This window comes from Nematolebias whitei, chromosome 18 (genome assembly GCF_014905685.2).
Source record: "Nematolebias whitei isolate Nwh7 chromosome 18, NemWhi1, whole genome shotgun sequence".
NCBI lineage: Eukaryota > Metazoa > Chordata > Actinopteri > Cyprinodontiformes > Rivulidae > Nematolebias > Nematolebias whitei.
This window is the reverse complement of record NC_056515.1, coordinates 2,774,313-2,794,335: the sequence shown is the minus strand read 5'-3', so window position 1 is coordinate 2,794,335 and position 20,023 is coordinate 2,774,313.

The window sequence follows — 20,023 nt, the reverse complement described above, 5'->3', positions numbered from 1 at the left end:
TTTGTGTGTTTTATATGTAGATATATGTTGTAACCTGGTTGTGTAAGTTTAGTCTTTGTTAAAACTAAACTGATTTTGTACAGTGTTTAATAGACTGTGTATGTAAACTTTTACATATTGAATTTCATTGTGAGTTCATAAATGCCTCACTAAATGCTTCATGTAACACCATGAGCTTCACTACCTCCACCATTACAGCTATCTTGTTTGTTAGTTTGTCCCAGGTTAGCTCACCCTGGGTTACATTTCCTCATGGGCGAAGTGATCTTACTCTTCATGTAAAACATTTGATAATGTTCTTATAGAAACAATTCCTGAATGTTGTTCATACTGTGTTAATGCTACATGTTTGTCTCTTGACCCTACAACTGGGTAATGTTACAGTAGACCTAGCCCATTACTGGAGTTTTAATTAGGTATTTTAAGCAACAAATAAACATGATGGATGATGATCATATTGCTTTATGCTTGGCCATTGGTAAGGACAGATTATTATTATTGTTTCATATTGACTAGTGATTTTTTCCCCCTAAAAGTTAACTTAGGCTACACTGTGTTTCATAGACTGTGACTAGGATGCATTAGAGAAGTGGAGTGTGCTCTATTCACACAAGGAGAGCTGTTGGTCAGGCTACTTCTTGTTGTGCCATTAACTCTAATAATTATTGAATCAAGTGTTACTTATGTAGGCAAAACTAAATGTTAAACAGCCTGTTAAAATACACCAGAATGTAGGAAATGGCATCTACTTTATTCAAAATTTTTTGGAGGAGGACCCCAGACCCCCACCCCCCACCACCACCAGTGTGCACCCCACCCCTCCATCACATTAAAAAAGTTTCTTATGCCACTGGTCACCACATTGTTCAAGCCGAGAGCCATTGTCAGCACTGGGGGCTAAAAGTGCCCCTAAAGGACAGATTCTAAATTAATCCCTGATGTAGGCGTAAAATTATATGATTTTAATAATAATAGGTTGTGATCTAAAGTTGGCCCCTATGAGGCTGAAACTCCAGGGCTGAAAATGAGTCCCACTCCGGCCCTTCGCAGAAGGTTCAGACTTCATACTCCAGCATACACCCTGAGCATCTGTAGAGCAGCTTCACAGCCAATGGGCGTGTACCTTGGGACAAACGGAGTTTGCTGATTGGTCATTTGCTGACACGCATACTGGACTGATTGACAGGTCAAAAAAAAAACGAGCGCTGGCAGCCTCAGCCGCAGCGGTGTTCTATGTTTTTAATAAAAAGATCTAAAAAATAAAAATAAAAAACAGGGAGACAAGCCCACCGGGAAATCTCCAGACCCTCCCGCAGCCACTCTGGACCTGAGTTTAATTCGCTCGTGACAAATTCCTTCATTTCCTTCATAGACGTACGCGGGAATATAATGGAGGCTATAGGGTCCAACGCAGACGCAGCCGTGGTGGGGGGTGCGCGTGCCAGCGGCCACAGATGTTGAAGAACAGCACCTCCTGGTTGGCTTGTGCGATGCGCAGGTAAACAACTCCTGTTGTTTACATGGACTTAGTGCACGGATAGCTGGCCAGTAGCAGGGTCCCTGAAACACCATGGTTCAGAGAGGCGATGATAAGATCCAGAGCGAGCTCCATAACTCGTGACAGAATAATCCACACGGTGCCTTAGCTTCACCAAAACCCCCGCACGCTTCCCATGACGTCTGCGACGTTTCCTCCAGGGAGAAAGGCCAGGGTCACATAGAAGAAATGCAGGAATCTCAGACAGAACAGGTGGAGGAGAGTGCTGACCGCTGTACAAAAACTCCGCAGGCATTTCAGCAAAATTATGGAGCTCCAAAAGTGCCAGACGATCATACTGCAAATATGATTCGGTACACTGCACAAAGCATTGTAAAAATAACAAAAATAGAAGAAAAACAGAGAGCGAGGGACGGTAAGCCCTACACACCGGCGCCATCTTGGAAAAAAATACAAACATACACAAACACATCTTTCATATCATTTATAAAACATCAAACATACACGTACACATCCTGATGCATGCTCAATAACCCAGGTAGAAAACTCTAAAAAAGTTAAGTCTGGTCGTCTGGACATTCAAAAAACAAAACAGCCAAAAAAATTTTAAAAAGTAGAAACGTTTCGTCTCTCATCCAAGAGACTTCCTCAGTCTGAGGAGCTGTATTCAGCTCAGTCTCTTAAATAGCACCTTCTCAGAGTGGATCAACCAGTTTGCTGCTGACAACCAAAACCAGCTGATCACATGCTCAAGAAGGACCATCAGCCTAACAATGGATCATTAGCACCTGATGGCTGTTTACTATTCAAAGAGGGCTGAGTGATACTAGCAATCACAGCATTGTAAGAGGGGCAGTTGAACCCGGAGGCTCCGCCCCTGTTTAACGATGGACGATTTCTTTTCACAAAGATGGCCTCCTTTACTCCTCTCTCAAACCATCGTTCCTCTCTGTCCAGGATGTGAACATCTTCATCCCTGAAAGAGTGACCGCTGACCTGGAGATGAGTGTACACCTCAGAGTCCTGGCCTGATGGTGTTGATCTTCTGTGCTGGGCCATGTCTGTGTGGGTGGGTTTGCGGTACACCTCAGTTTGCAAATGTCCTCTATCAGAAACTGAGATCTCACAGCCCAAGAAAGCCAACCTGCCATTTTGTTAATTTGTTTTTTAATCTTCTCGTGTGAACTTGATGTATTTATCCACAGAGTTGATGTGGTCAGTAAAATGTTGGACTTCCTGAGATTTAATTTTAACCCAGGTGTCGTCAACATACCTGAACCAATGACTTGGTGGTGTCCCTGAAAAGGACGTCAAGGCTCTCTTTTCTACCTCCTCCATGTACAGGTTGGCAACAATAGGAGAAACTGGAGACCCCATAGCACACCCATGTTTCTGCCTATAATATTGCTCCCCATATGTGAAGTAGGTTGACTGCAGGCACAGTTTCAAGAGTTGACACAGTTGTTCTGTTCTGTTCTGTTCATGTACAAATCTTTTTTGCAAATTAGTTTTCTTTGTTGGGTGGCTGTGGCTGAGTGGTTAGAGCAGTTGTCCTCCAATGCGAGAGTTGGGGGGTCCGAATCCACCAGCAGTCACATGCTGAAGTGTCCCTGGGCAAGACACTGAACCCCTCATAGCCTCTGATGTGTGTCCCATCAGTGTATGAATGTAATAAAGCACTGATTAGTCTCTTTAGAAGGATTTTTTCAATTAGCTTTGTAGAGATCTAGTAGAGTGCTGTATGAATGGGTAAATGAGGGCACAGAGCTAGGTATTCTCTTGGTTTAAGGATCCTACCCGCTTATCCTGTTCACTTCTGAGCAACCTGTTGCTTAGCAGTAGACTATGTAAACAGTCTGCTTCTACATGCAGACCTCAAGGGGTACCGTAAATCAAAGATATCCCGAGGCCAGTGCTATTTTTCATGGAGCTGATCAGACTCCACACAGGCCTTCAAACTGTAACTGACCGCATCTCTTGGCGTGTTCCCAGACTTGCAATTTTAACGTGTTTCTAATAAACAGCAATGGGCTGTAACACCCGGATGTCTTCGGACCGAGCCTGCTTTCTGTAAAGATGTTAACATCAGAAAAAAATGATGTGACAATCTTCTTGTGAGGCTTGAAACCATCACCCACGCCAAATCCCAACGACATCCTGTATTTGATCATTTACACACGGTACTTTAAACTAACCAACAACGCTTATAACTTAGTTAACTTAGTTATTATTAATTAGTAGTTGGTAATGTGTTCATAACGTGAGACCTCGAGTCCCAAACTCTTTAGTGCTTTTAGCTGCCGTTCCCCCTTGCGCGGAGTGAGCTCGGATAGAAAAATGCCACATCAGTTTAACTTCAAACTCTTAAACTGCATAATTACGTTAGAAAAATCATGTATTATATCTGTAAGTTTCTACTGCCTTTTCATTATACAAAAAGGCATACTTAGGACCGGTACGCAACAGCCTATCATCCCTATTGGACTGCAGAAATTTGTATAAAAGGTTTTCTGCTCACTTGGTAAGATTCTAGAGGCCTCTATAATCTGTATGGTACCAGTCCCTCGTCGCTGAGGATATTTTAAATAATAAATTGAGCTTCCTTCTCCTGTTTCAGGTCTGACAACCGGAGTCTCTGCACCATTTTGTGGAATGTGGACTGGGTCTGTCCTTGAAATCGGTCCAACTCCCCCACCACCTGCATTTTGTTCTTTTATTCCCAGATGGAGAGGAAACTCACTCTAACTCAAATAAATCAAGATATATAATTTCAGTTTACCAATTTAATGTCCATAAGGCAAAAAAATGTTACAGGTTCAGTGCTGAGGCATCCGTCAAACTCATCTTAAACCGGCAGCAGAAGCGGAAGCCCCGTGTAACAGAACGGCCCAGCTTATATTGGCCCTAGGCTCTGCTTTCACATCCGGGAGCACAGCCTATCAGAGTGTATCAGTGGGGTGACTATGTGTGACGTTGTTGGTCTTATCAGTTTCTGATGGTAAAAAATAGGGTGAAGTACAAATCTAACTACATGATGTAAGCCAGCAAAATAAAAAAAATTACTCCATATTGTGGGTAGGGATGGGGCCAATCCGATCCGGTATCGGCCTCCGATACCAGCTAAATTTGCGTATCGGATTTTTCCGATCCAACCTGCAGAGATTTCCGATCCATGATGCATGTCTGTGTCTGCTGAAACTTCTCATGTGATTCCCTGCCAGCTGCTCTGTAAGTTGGCTTCAAAAATATGGAATGGATTTCTTGAGCAGAGGCGTGTTTCATGAAACCCAGAGTGATAAGACCCGCCTCACATTCAGGAAATCCATTTCATAGTTTGCAGCCAGCTACAATGTAAGGATTGAGTTAGCAGCACTGTGGCTAACAGCTAACCAACTTTTCATCGAAACATGTCCGCTTTGTGGAAGTATTTTACACTAGAAACACCACAAAGCAAGACAGCAACGTGCAATGTCTGCAGAGCCATAGCACCACATTAAACCGTGGTAAAGTTAGTTTTATGTTCAACATTCGAGCTCCGTGGCTTCAGCGATGCACTCCTCTCGCTCAACTTGAAGCAGGCAGCCCAGCCCTGGCCAGCCACGCCCAATCTGCCCCGCTCAGTCTGCCCGTCTCTGAGGAGGGGCAGACTAAGTGCGGCTGACCGAAATCAGACTGCCTGCTTGGGACTGAACAAGAAGAAGACACCACTGAAGCCACGGAGCTCAAATGTTTACCAAGAAGTCGCTAAACTTCATCATAATTAATGATCAACCACTATCAGTTGTAGAAAAACAAGGATTTCACAGCTTGATACTTGCAGCCAAGATAAAGTTTACCCTCCAGGAGATATTTATCAGTACAACAGTAGACAATCATAAAAAAACATATGAATTGAAAATTACAAGAAAATTATATATATAAAAAAACGACACAGAAACAGCTACATTATAAAGTGATGTAAAATACTAAAAACAGGAACATGTCTGTTTTGGTTTATGCCATGAACTTAGCAGAAGTTTAAAGCCATTTAATATTTAATTTAATTTAATTCATTTATTCATTCATTTAAAAGAAACAAAACAAATTCATCAAAAAGAAAACATTGAATGAAAAGAGTGCAGAAAGAAGTAAAAAAAATTCTTATATATCCCCCTTATTTAAAAAAATAAAATAACTTTAAACGAACAATCACTTAAATTAATCACTTTAATATCCACGTTAAAGCTAGGAATAAAAAAAAAAAACGTGTTTTGTGTTAGCAGAATTTAATTCTAACTCTAAAACTTATCCAACATTAATAAAACTTACCTCAAGTTGCCTTTTTGGACATGCATGCATTTGTACAAATTGTACTTGAGAGGAGATTATTACAGCCTTATATAAAATCTATGATGATCATGATATCGGAACGAGATCGGTATCAGCCGATATGTAGATTTAGGTATTGGGATCGGATCGTAAGTAAAAAAAAAAAAAGTGGATCGGTGCATCCCTAATTGTGGGTTGAAATCTAGGAAACTCACTCAGAGCAGCTGGGCCCATCTCATCTGTACAGAACCGGGCCATAACTAGACCCGTCTCTGTGCAAACAAGACCGGGGGTCTCAACATGATAAAGTAAGATAACTCTAACAGGACAATAAAATGAATCCTGCACCACAATAAGCACTTTAGTGTTTCTGTCTGCACCTGACCTGTTTTAGAACTTAATTGCTGGTATTTTTACATTCTCTCTTGTTATTTATATCTTGTATGGTTCCTTGTGTATATTCCTTTGTACTGAAACTCTGGCACAACAATTTCCTGCGGGATCAATAAAGTTCTTTCTTATCTTATCTTATTATAGGTCCTACAGGGGAACGTACCCTTGAGAGGACATTACAGACACAATGGGGGGATAGAACAGACCCTACGGGAGTACACTGTATTACTGTGTTTGTCCTTAGTTTGTCTTTCACTCTTTTCTGAAGCTGAGTTAGAGCTTGTCTGTCCCCAGGACATCTTCAGTCTTGTGTATTCCTGCAGAGACACAGCATTTATTTCTGTCATTCCTCCTCCACCCGGATCTGAGACCACAGTGTGAAATCTGAATATGAGCAAAGCCACACCAGAGTCTTTGAAGCTGAAGCTCCTTCAGCCACATGAAGCTGTCTTCTGTACAGCTACATAAACTACATAAGATGTAGCTTCCTGCTCCTCTTCTCAGCAGCTCCAATACGGTGGTGGAGTTCTGTAGGTGTTGCTTGTCATGCAAAAATGACTTGTCACCACATCCTCTTCCTCAGCTTAGACTTTACCTCTGTCCTCTGACAACAAGAAGATGCTATATGCAGTGACACCAGGCCCACTGACGTGTGGAAAGATGTCCCACAACACAGGCAGGGTGGGGGGAAGGGGTCAGAGTAGTGACCATGTGAAACCCTCTGCACAACAAACACTCACCTGAAACAGGATAGGTTATAAGAAACACAGTTCTAGTTCTGATCAGAAGGTCTTGGACCTGTCTGGTCTGAAGCCCATCAATCAGATTTGGTCTGATTTATTTTATCAGTTCATTTACAGCATGATCACAGATTACTGAGCCAGAGTCAATCACAGAATACTGAGATAGGGTCAGTCGCAGATTAATGAGTCAGATGTCATCACTGATTATGGAGTCAGATTTAAACACAGATTACTGAGTCAGAGCTAAACACAGATTTCTGAGATAGTTATTTATTTTATATGTGAATGAATTGGTAAATGTGTCAGGACTCCTTAAAAGTGTTCTATTTACAGATGATACCACATTTTTTTTGTTTGGGTAAAGATATAGAACGGGTGTTGGAGTTGATGCAGACAGAATTTATAACAATACAAACTTGGTTTAAACTTAATAAATTATCATTAAACTTGGATAGAACTAATTAAATGATATTCAGTAATTGAAAGAGAACTGTCTATGTTCAATTTAGAGTTGAGGATGTTGAGATTTTTAGAGTTAGTGAGGTGGGGGTCATCGCTGATGAAAAGCTGACATGGAAACATCACATAAATAATGTAATAATATCCATCCATCCATTTTCTTCCGCTTATCCGGGTTCGGGTCGTGAGGGTAGCAGCTTAAGTAGGGAGGCCCAGACTTCCCTCTCCCCAACCACTTGGGCCAGCTCCTCCGGGGGAATCCCAAAACGTTCCCAGGCCAGCCGAGAAACATACACCTTCCAGCGTGTCCTGGGTCTTCCTCTGGGTCTCCTTCCGGTGGGACGTGTCCGGAACACCTCACCAGGGAGGCATCCAGGAGGCATCCTAAACAGATGCCCGAGCCACCTCAACTGGTTCCTCTTGACATGGAGAATCAGCGGCTCTACTCTGAGTCCCTCTCGGATGACCAAGCTTCTCACCCTATCTCTAAGGGAGAGCCCAGACACCCTGCGGAGAAAACTCATTTTGGCCGCTTGTATCCGAGATCTCGTTCTTTCAGTCACAACCCAAAGCTCATGACCATAGATGAGGGTAGGACCATAGATTGATCAGTAAATTGAGAGTTTCGCCTTTTGACTCAGCTCTCTCTTCACCATGACAGACCTGTACAGCGCCCACTTCACTCCAGACGCTGCACCTATCTGCCTATCGATATCATGCTCCATTTTTCCCTCATTCATGAACAAGACCCCAAAATACTTGAACTCCTCCACTTGGGGTAGGACCTCCTCCCTGACCCAGAGAGGGCACTCTACCCTTTTCCGGCTCAAGACCATGGCCTTGGATTTGGAGGAACTGATCTTCATCCTGGTTGTGTCACACTCGGCTACGAACCGCTTCAGCGAAAGCTGTAGATCACGACCTGATGAAGCCAATAGGACCACATCATCTGCAAAAAGGAGAGACGCGATCCTAAGGTCACCAAAATGGATCCCCACAACATCTTGGCTGCGCCTAGAAATTCTGTCCATAAAAGTTATGAACAGAATCTGTGACAAAAGGCAACCTTGGCAGAGTCCAACTCTCAACAGAAATGAGTCCGACTTACTGCCGGCAATGCGGACCAGGCTCTGACACTGGTCATACAGGGACCTAACAGCCCGTATCAACGGGCCCGGTACCCCATACTCCCAGAGTACCCCTCACAGATTTTCCTGAGGGACGTGATCGAACGCCTTCTCCAAGTCCACAAAGCACATGTAGACCGGTTGGGCAAATTCCCACGCACCCTCCAGGACCCTGCTGAGAGTGTAGAGTTGGTCCAGTGTTCCACAACCAGGTCAAAAACCGCACTGTTCCTTCTGAATCCTCTGTTTTCTCACAGGAGACTCTGCCAGATGTTCCCAGCAAACCCTCACAATACGTTTGGGTCTGCCAGGTCTGACAGGCATCCTCCCCCACCATCGGAGCCAACTCACCACCAGGTAGTGATCAGTGGACAGCTCCGCCCCTCTCTTCACCCAAGTGTCCAAGACATGTGGCCACAGATCAGATGAGACAACAACAAAGTCAATCGTTGAAATGCGGCCTAGGGTGTCCTAGTGCCAAGAGCACATATGGACACCCGTATGCTTGAACATGGTGTTTGTTATGGACAAACCATGATGAGCACAGAAGTCCAACAACAGAACACCACTCGGGTTCAGATCAGGGGGGCCGTTCCTCCCAAACACACCCCTCCAGGTATCACTGTCATTGCCCGAGTGAGCATTGAAGCCCCCCAGCAGAACAAGGGAGTCCCCAGGAGGCGCACTCTCCAGTACCCACTCCAAGGACTCCAAAAAGGGTGGGTAATCTGAACTGCTGTTTGGTGGATAAGCACAAACAACAGTCAGAACCCATCCCCCCACACGTAGGTGGAGGAAGGCTACCCTCTCATTCACCAGGGTGAACCCCAACATGCAGGCACCAAGATGGGGGGCAATAAGTATGCCCACTTCTGCTCGGCGTCTCTCACCAGGGCTAACTCCACAGTGGAAGAGTGTCCAACCCCTCTCAAGGAAACTAGATCCAGAGCCATGTGTAGAGGTGAGTCTGACTATTTCTTGCTGGAACCTCTCAACCTCACACACCAGCTCAGGCTCCTTCCCCACCAGAGAGGTGACATTCCACGTCCCAATAGCCAGCTTCTATAGCCAAGGATCAGACTGCCAAAGTCCCCGCCCTTGGCCACCACCCATCCCACATTGCACCCGACCCTTTTGGCCCCTCCCACAGGTGGTGAGCCCATGGGAAGGAGGACCCATGTCTCCTCTTCGGGCTGTGCCCGGCCGAGCTCCATAGGTAAAAGCCCAGCCACCAGGTGCTTGCCAGAGTGCCCCACCTTCAGGCCTGGCTCCAGAGTGGGGCCCCTGTGATGATATGTAACTATGTAACTGTGACGGTATGTAAGAATAAATATAGTTAAATCTATTGAAGTACTGGACAAAGTAAGGGAGTTAAATGATAAAGCTCTGTATATGTTTTAACGTAATAATTGTTCCACACACAGTCTATTGTATGGATGTTTGGAGGAAAGCGTGCAAAACAATTACAAATCCTATTTTTGTTTTACAGAAAAGAGCTGTAAGAATTATTACTAGAAAGCATTTCAGTTACCCATCAAGTACATTGTTTTATCATATGAAATTACTGAAGTTCCATCATTTGGTAGATTATAGTATTTTATCAGTTATGTATAGGGCTCATAATAACACATTACCTTTAAATATCCAATAAAATTTTGTTAAAAGAGAGAGGTGTTATAATCTTAAGGGGATAGAGATATTTGTGAAACCTAAATTTCGAACTAGTTCGAAGGAACGGTCTACTTCAGTCCAAGGAACTAGATTATGGAATAATCTGTAGAGTGATGTTAAAAATGCCAGATCAATGTGTATGTTTAACAGAAAAAGTTAGGAAATATGAGACGGTGCTTCAAAAAGCCTTTCTAGGTGATGTGGCAAGCAGAATAAACTCTATTCTGTGACAGATATTGAATCCCAGGGAGACTCTTTTTAGAGTTGCTGGCCCAGTTTAACCCAGTCAGAACCGCGTCATAATTTCATTATAATCCCGTCTCTGAGCAGATCAAAACCATTGGACCAGTCCAAAAATATCTTAACAACTCCCCATGGTCGAGGGACCCTAAAGGGGTTCCCTCGAATAAACTCTGAGTTCAATACCGCCAGATAAGCAAGCAATTAATCACGTTCCTCTGGTTGAATGTAAACCACTCCTTATATGTTGGCGGAAAATGCCTACAGGCTACAGCGTGACCTGGCAGCCTCAGGTCAAATAAGATGCCAGAGCTGACAGCTAGCGTGAGACCTGCCAGACACAGGTCGCCTGACCCAGCCCTGGACATCTGCCTAGGACTTCAGCATCCCCCTGGTGGGGTGCAATATGACATAATGGAAATTTCTAAAATTTGTCTAAGTCAGTTCTCTAAACATATGATTTAATGATTGCAGAAGGCATCCTAATGCAAGAAAGCGTTCTTATCTAATAAATGTTAATCAGTTTGTAGAACCTGAACTTCTCTTTTTGACTCCAAGGGTAGGCCTGGTCCATTTTGTCCATCTGGAAAGGAAAAAAAGAAAAACCTTTGTGCCCCCTTCCCCTTCAGTCATGCAATACCCAATTTACTGTATTTGCACAGAGCGCTGCCGGTATTTTTAGCCTGTCACAGCAGAAAAATGTGTTTGTGTGAATAAAATCGGATTTAAACAATTAACATGTTTTAACGTGCATATTGTATGTAAATAACAGAACCTCCCAACTCCCCCTGGTGATCTAATATAAAAACATTCCCAAATAACCAACAAATCAATTTACCCATTCCACCACCCTTCAATTTAATCCCAATTTAGATTGAAAAGTGTCATAAGTTCACCCCCTGGAAAATCTATATTATAAAACCTCATATGTATTTATCAAAATCCTCTGGTCCCTCGTCATGGCCCAGCTGTAAAATATTCATTATTTCATAGAAAACAATGTTAATAATTAAATCTATCATCACAATTGCACCATCTAGTGGCGTTATTTCATCATGATCTGCTCTTAACAATCAAGATGGCGGACGGTGCGGAGTCAGGCACGGGAGCTCCCTTCTCTCGTCGTCCCCGAACCAAACCGCAGATCTACAACACTACTGATGGAAAGCTTATAGTGGAGGATGAGTTTTTAAACTTTCTTGTGGTCAAAATCAAGACTATGTGCCAGGAAGAGCTTGTGCTGCTCGCATCCAACACGTTCGACTTTGAGTGGATTGAGTCCTCTAGAAAAGTCCTGTTTGAACTGTGTTCCAATTCCAAACAGCGGTATGTGGCCTTCAAAGGAAGTCAGAAAGCTGTAAATGCCATTAAAAGCTATTTAAAAGTTCTGAATGAGTGCGGGGAAGCTATACCTCACTTTGTCTCCCACTTCCTGGATGAGCTGCCGCCTGTGACGTTCAACAGCCTGGATGTCTCCAACTTACTCAGCAAGATGGAGCGTCTACAGAGCGAGGTTTGTGCCCTGAAGCATACAGTGTCACGCCAAGTGGACGTTGAGGAGAAGTTGCGTGAGGTTACCACCACCATTGACCGCAGAGTCACGGCAATGGAACGACATTTGGTCCGTGGAGGTGGAGGATCCAGCAGTGTGAATACGCCTGTTCCAGGAATACCCAACGCCAGTGACTTGACATTGGCTGCGGACGGCTCCGAGGAGGTGGTAACATGCATGGATTCTGTTCGAACAAACTGTGTTATTGCTGATAATGCCGCTTTGGCCGTGAATGGGACCTACACCGACAATCCCAGGATTATTGGCGAGTCTGCGGTGAGTGATGACCGTAACCGAAGCTGTGCTGCAGATGCGCCCATCAGTTCGCCCACATGGAACTTGGTGGTGAAACAAGGGCGGCGTTTGAAAACTGAGAGCCATTCAGCTACATTAAAACGCCAAGCTAAACCTGAGCGTAAAAGACCAGCACCTATTATCGGTACTGGTGCTCAAAGCACCATAAAAGTGGTCAGAACGAAGCTTGTAACTGTTTTTGCAACTAGATTTATTCCAGATCTTGATGATGAGACACTAATGAACTATCTTAAAGGAAAACTTGGACGCGATGTTCAGTGCCGGCGTATTGTCACTGGGAACACCAGATATAGTTCTTTTAAAGTCAGTGTGGAGTGTGAGAACGCTGCAGAAGTGTACAACCCAGAGCTGTGGCCAGAGGGTTCGGTTGTGCGCCGTTACTATGAGCCACGGAATAAACCTACAACGTCCAAAGGGCTTGGGGTGATCACTTCCAGTGATGCCAAAGGGATGGATGCAACGGCTGCAGTGAATCCTTCATAGACTAATTAATGCGTGTTATTTCTTACAATTGCCGGGGACTGCGTGTCGGTAACACAGCTGGAGATAAAGCACGACGTCTGGTTGTGGATAGACTGTTGCAAAAATGTGATATCCTTTGTTTACAAGAGACCTTTTTATCAAAACAGGATTTGGGAGGTTTGAACTGTATTAATGACTGTTTCTGTGGAGCTGGTGAATCTACTGTGGATCTTTCTATGGGGATAGTGAGAGGACGCATCGCAGGAGGAGTAGCCATTCTATGGCACAAAAAGCTGGACCCAGTTCTTAATGTCATCAGAACTGGTGTTGACTGGTGTATTGCTGTACATTTAAAAGTTGAAAAAAAAGAATTTGTTATTATTAATGTCTACACACCATACGAGTGTCCCCAGAATGAAGACATTTATTTGAATAGACTTGCTTTCTTGAACTCTTTCATTGATGACCATTATCTTACCTCTGTGTATGTAGTAGGTGATATGAATGCAGATATATCTGATGAATATTCCTCATTTGCTAAACATATGCATCAGTTTTGTGATGATAACAGTTTCATATTGTCCAGTCAGCAAATGCTACCTGCAGATAGCTATACTTATATAAGTGAAGCTTGGCATACAACGTCATGGCTTGACCATTGCATTAGCTCTGCTGATGCCCATGCTGTTGTAAAATCAATAGAAATATTATATGAGTATTCTATGTCAGATCATGTTCCATTTTTAATGATGCTGGATATTAAAAGTCTTCCAGAGTTCATATGGGGGGTAAATAGTGCCACCACAGTTAAATTCCAATGGTCCAGACTCTCTAAAGATGACCTATCAGTATATCATATGAAAACTGATTTTCTTTTAAGTAAAATAAGTCTTCCTCTTCAATCTATTATGTGCTCAGATGTTAATTGCAGTAATATATCTCACTGTATAGACCTTCATACTATGTATGATGGCATTGTGGGTGCTTTGAATGAGGCTACAAGATCAGACTCTACATGTAGAAAGACTAATAACATTAGGCCAGGTTGGAATAAATATGTGTCAGGATACCATGCAGAAGCCAAACAGGCATATAAGATGTGGGTAGAAGCAGGTAGACCAAGAGATGGGACTCTTCTAGATTATAAAAAATTAACAAGTGCCAACTTTAAATATGCCATTCGATACATTTCCAAACGTGAGCAGAACATGAGAGCAGATTCCATGGCTGAAAAACTGCTCTGTAATAATACCATTGGCTTTTGGAATGATGTCCGAGCTTTAAACAGGTCTACTGCATTGCTCCCCAGTACCATTGAAGGCGTATCTGGGGCTGATAACATAGCAGAACTATGGAGACAGCATTATTCTACTTTATTTAACTGTGTAAAAAGTGAACCATATGGACTGGGAAATATTGCCAAGAGTGATGTGGTTCTAATAACCCCTAGTGAAGTCCAGCAGGCTATTACGTACTTGTGTGAGAATAAGGCAACAGGTTCTGATAGCATTTCAGCAGAACATCTGAAATATGCCAGCCAAAAAGTGGCTGTGCTGCTTGCAATGTGTTTCTCTGGGTTTATGATCCATGGACAGTTGCCTGATTCCTTATTATCTATCATCCTTGTGCCGGTAATTAAGGACAAAACTAGCAAGGTTGGTAGCCTTAATAACTACAGACCTATAGCTTTAGCGAGTGTGATATCTAAAGTGTTTGAAAAAATCTTACTTGATCGTCTCAGTAAGTTTATTAGTACAACAGATAATCAATTTGGTTTTAAAGCCAAGTTGGGAACTGATTTCTGTATTTATGGCCTGAAAGAGGCAGCAAGAGCATATCTAAGAAAAAATTAATCTGTGTTAATTGGGTTTATTGATGCCTCTAAGGCTTTTGATCGTGTCAATCATTACAAGTTATTTGATAAATTAAAACAGAGAGGTGCTCCAGATATTATTATACGAATTTTAGTTTACTGGTATTCTAACCAGAAAATGCATGTAAAATGGGGCAATAACATCTCTGCCTGCTTTGGAGTGAGTAATGGTGTGCGTCAGGGTGGGCTTCTTTCGCCTGCCCTGTTTAACTTGTACATGGACGACCTGTCAAAAGAAATGAACCTCTGTAAAACTAGATGTATGATCGGTGATACCCTGGTTAATCACTTTATGTATGCTGATGACCTGGCTGTCCTCTCACCCAGCAGTGTTGGTTTTCAGCAGCTACTGAATATCTGCTCTGATTATGGGTTGAGATATGATGTGCAGTATAATGCTAAGAAAACTGTTGTGCTAATATGTAGGACTAAAGCAGACAAACAACTCTGTTTCCCAGATTTTTTTTTTGTCAAGCCAAAAGTTAAATGTTTGTTCTAAAACAAAATATCTGGGTCACTACATCACAGACCAGCTCTGTGACGATGATGACATTTATCGGCAGTGTCGCATGTTGTACGCCCAGGCAAACATTCTGGGGAGGAAGTTTCACATGTGTACTGATGACGTAAAAATAAGTCTGTTTAAAGCTTATTGTACATCCTTGTATGCGGCTCCTTTGTGGTGTAAATTCAAAAAAGCTAGCATGCAGAAGCTTAAGGTTGCTTATAATGACTCCCTGAGAATTTTGCTTAAGAAACCAAGGTCCAGCAGTGCAAGTGAAATGTTTTGTAATGCGCATGTCAGATCGTTTCAGGCACTCATGAGAAATTTGATATACAAGTTTATGTGTCGTTTGTGCAGCTCCATGAACAGTCTTATTGTAATGTTTTCACATCCCTCTGTTAGTGCGCTAAGATATCAGTCAGCTCTGTGGAAACATTGGTATGCAAGTCTTTTATAAGATTTTATTTTTTTATTTTTTTTTTAATCTTTCTTTCTTTTTCTTTTCTTTTTTGTGTGTTGTGTGTCATGCTTTTGTGGACTACAAGTCTGATGAATAAAGTAATCAATCAATCAATCAATCAATCTTAAACATTCTTATTCATGTTTTCACCCATCAAATAGTCATTAAATAAACAAATCATCAAGTAATCATTAAAATGTAATATCTAACTATGCAGCATGTTAAAGTATCTTGTTCAACCATGTTAATTTAAGAAAAATCATCATAACGCCTCATAATACTGTAAATAAACTGTAAATGTTAATATTTAACCCACCCCAAAATTAGTCAGTCCATCAATCGTCTCATCTCTCAAAGTAGTTTGAGAAGACCTGTCACCCAATTAATGTTGAGTTCAACAATCAAATTAACCACAATTATAAAGTACACATCTGTACTTAATTGTTAAATTTTACCCACAGCTTAGCTTCATATTATCTGTTAATTTTCCCTTTAAAACCTTTTTAGTTTCAAATAAAAATAGTAATTTTATTCTCCCACATTCAACAAATCAGTTTTGGAATTAATTAACAGATAGAACATTTGTAACTCTACTTTCAAAATATTGCTTTTTATCCATAATAGTAGTTGTTCTAATTTATCGTTCAAAAATCCCCCAGACTTGGCTTTAGATATAATCACCTCAATAATTGATTAGCAGTGTAAACACAACCTATAAATATTTGTAATGTCAAAACAGTGTTCTATAATCATTTCAGTACATGTAAAAATCCAAAAAACTCTAGTCTAGCAATAATCATTTATTAACTCATAGCTTAATAAAATCAGTAAGTTCACAGTTTCAAAGTGTTTCGATAGGCTAAAATTACATTTTAAGATAAAAAAATAGAAAACCCTTTACTGTGCTGGTAACGTTAATTAGATGTTAATAATGATAAATGATGTCAAACTGATGTCAATAAAGTGTCACAGCCAGATCAGTATGAACCTTAAAGAACCCTCATTCGTGATAAATGATAACTCCCTCATTTGATGCGTGATGTTCTCAGCTCAGGGAGTAGAACCGGTGACTTTTCCTCCCTGGCACTCCACTCCATTCCCCCTCATCAGGGGCATTTCCTCAGACATCTGTCGGGCATCCATTCTACAAACCCCTGTCATTGGACTCGCAACCTCTCTGTCGGTGACTCGTTTGGAGCTGCATTATCAGGGAAAAAAGAACAAACATCCTTCTCCCACAATATCACAAAACTCCATCAGTCATCTATCTAAATTTCTATAATTTTCATTATCAATATATAATTATCAATTATCATTCATTATTGGTAAGTCAATGGTTAATATTCTAGTTCATACTCATCTGACACTTCTCTGGGAACGTTGACCACAAACTCACACAGGTGATCCCTGCGATCACCTTCCTGGAGCTTCTTCAGCTCAGATAACCTGAACAGGTGAAGAGACACAAACAGCACAACATGGACAGAGTCCATCCTTGTACCCATCATCTTATTCCTGTCAAGTTTTTCTGAATTGAGTCATCACATTTAGCATTTTATCAGCAACACTTATTGTTTTTCTCTTTTCTTCATGCACCAAATTTCACAAGTCATTGATAAGTTTTATACAAGATCACTCTAAACTGTAAAGTGTCCTTGGGTGTCATGAAAGGCGCTTTTTAAATAAAATGATTATTATTATTATTATTATTGTAATACCATGGTCAGTAAACCATTTACCAGTGGTTTTGGCACTGTGAGCAGGTGCCAGGTCGTGCTGAAAAATGAAATCTTCATCTCCATAAAGCTTTTCAGCAGATGGAAGCATGAAGTGCTCCAAAATCTCCTGATAGCTAGCTGCATTGACCCTGCCCTTGATAAAACACAGTGGACCAACACCAGCAGATGACATGGCACCCCAGACCATCACTGACTGTGGGTGCTTCACACTGGACTTCTGGCATTTCCTTCTCCCCAGTCTTCCTCCAGACTCTGGCACCTTGATTTCCAAATGACATGCAAAATTTGCTTTCATCCGAAAAAAGTACTTTGGACCACTGAGCAACAGTCCAGTGCTGCTTCTCTGTAGCCCAGGTCAGGCACTTCTGCCGCTGTTTCTGGTTCAAAAGTGGCTTGACCTGGGGAATGTGGCACCTGTAGCCCATTTCCTGCACACGCCTGTGCACGGTGGCTCTGGATATTTCTACTCCAGACTCAGTCCACTGCTTCCGCAGGTCCCCCAAGGTCTGGAATCGGCCCTTCTCCACAATCCTCCTCAGGGTCCGGTCACCTCTTCTCGTTGTCAGAGTCAGAGTTTCTTTATTGTCATTCGCACCTCATGTGGTACATGTGGTGGAGCGAAATTATGTACACAGGGTCCCAGTTACATCCAACAATAAAATGTATAAGAAAAACAGTAATAACATCTAAGATATGAACTAAGAAAAACATCAACTAAATATACACTAAGCACTCATAACATAAAACATTGAACATCAGCACAAACATGAACATGAGTCTGTGAGCAGATGTGCACGCATGAACACATTGTAATGAACTATATCTGTTGATATTATTCATAAATTAAACGGATTCTTTCATTTTTCTGGACTGAGTAATATCGTGCCTTGAATGATTAAATGTGGACGGAAACGTGTTTTAATTTCTGACTCACCAACAACAGTGAGCCGTTTAATTAAAACGATTTAACACATCACACATTTACAATAATTGGCAGATTGATTACAATAACACATAGCTTAATTAGCAAGCTTTACAATTAGAAAACCATACGGCCATGGTTTCCTCACAGCTTTACAACAGACATTTCTGAAAATATCTGGATTAATTACTGGCAGATAGAAGAGTTTTAAAGATGGGAAATGAGGGAGTTTAAATGGAGAGAAAAGATGTGTGAGGGAAAATGTGTCGACGAAGAACGGCACCCTCCATCCGAACCCAGCTTAACCCACGGTACACTTCGCAGTTGAAGATCGACTTTTTACCTTTCTTTAAGACTTTAAGTTTGACAAACAGATCAGTTCAGTTCTGCAGAAAAGTTTTTTCCAACTGCGGCAGGTAGCTAAGCTCAAGCCAGTGTTATCCAGACCCAACCTTGAAACATTAGTCCATGCCTTCATCACAACCCGCCTGGACTATTGTAACTCACTTTATGCTGGGGTCAGTCAGGCGTCCATTTCACGTCTCCAGCTCGTCCAAAATGCAGCTGCTCGGCTTTTAACTGGTACACGTAGGTCTGAGCACATCACACCTGTTCTGTCCTCCCTTCACTGGCTTCCTGTGCGATCCAGAATCGACTTCAAGATTCTCCTCCTGACATATAAGTGCCTAAATGGCCTCGCACCCCTCTACCTCTCCGAGCTCCTGGAACCATATGTTCCGTCTCGGGCCCTGAGATCATCGGACCAGCTTCTTTTGGTCGTTCCAAAATCACGCCTGAAGCTCCGAGGGGATCGAGCTTTTTCAGGCAGAGGTCCCAACCTGTGGAACAACCTGCCCCTCAACATCAGGCAGGCCTCCTCCCTCCTGATGTTCAAATCCCTCCTTAAAACGCACCTGTTTGCTCTGGCGTTTAATACAGTGTGAGTTAGTTTATTTTGTTCTGTGTACCTCATTTTAAATTCTGTTGTTTTATGATTGACGTTTATTTTTACTGCTTGTTTTTCCTTAGTGTGATCATTAGTGTGTGTTATTGCTCCAGTAATTTTAATTCTGTATGATGTTTTTGTTTTGCTGCCTATGTTTTGCTACATTTCTGTTAAGCACTTTGATAACAGTTTATCTGTTTTAAATTGTGCTCTACAAATAAAGATGACTTGACTTGACTTGACTTTCTGAAGATATGTCAGTTCTGGCGTAAAGTTCCACTTCAAGCCACCTTTCAGCGTCTCCGTAAGGATAGCAGAGAACCGTCCGGAGTAGTGACGGTACTTCGTTCAACACCACGCTCACCTCTCGGGTGGGCTCGCATGAGCTGTGAGCCCGTCAGAGGTTCCACTCAGATGTGGAAGATTCCATAATCCCACGAGACTCGGAACTTTGTTCTGCATTCTGCGTTCCGAACTGCTTGGAACTAGGAAGTGTTGACCCTTTTAAAGAGTTCAGTTCCGGTTCCTCTGAGATCTTTCTGATTGGTTTAAAGAACCAATCAGGGGTGTGGTTTTAGTGACGTAGGAGGTTACGTCAAGTCAGAAAAACAATTTAATGTTTAGGAACAGATAGAGAGATGTTTCAAGAGCAGACAGAAAGATGTTTTGAAGAAATTAGACTTTTTGGAGCCAGTTCTCCTTCTATCTGTCTGAAAAAGTTAAACATGACATTTCTTTCCAGTAAACATGTTTTTGACCGAAACTTGACTTTTGACCGACTTACTCCTTCTCATTTCAGACAGAGAATCA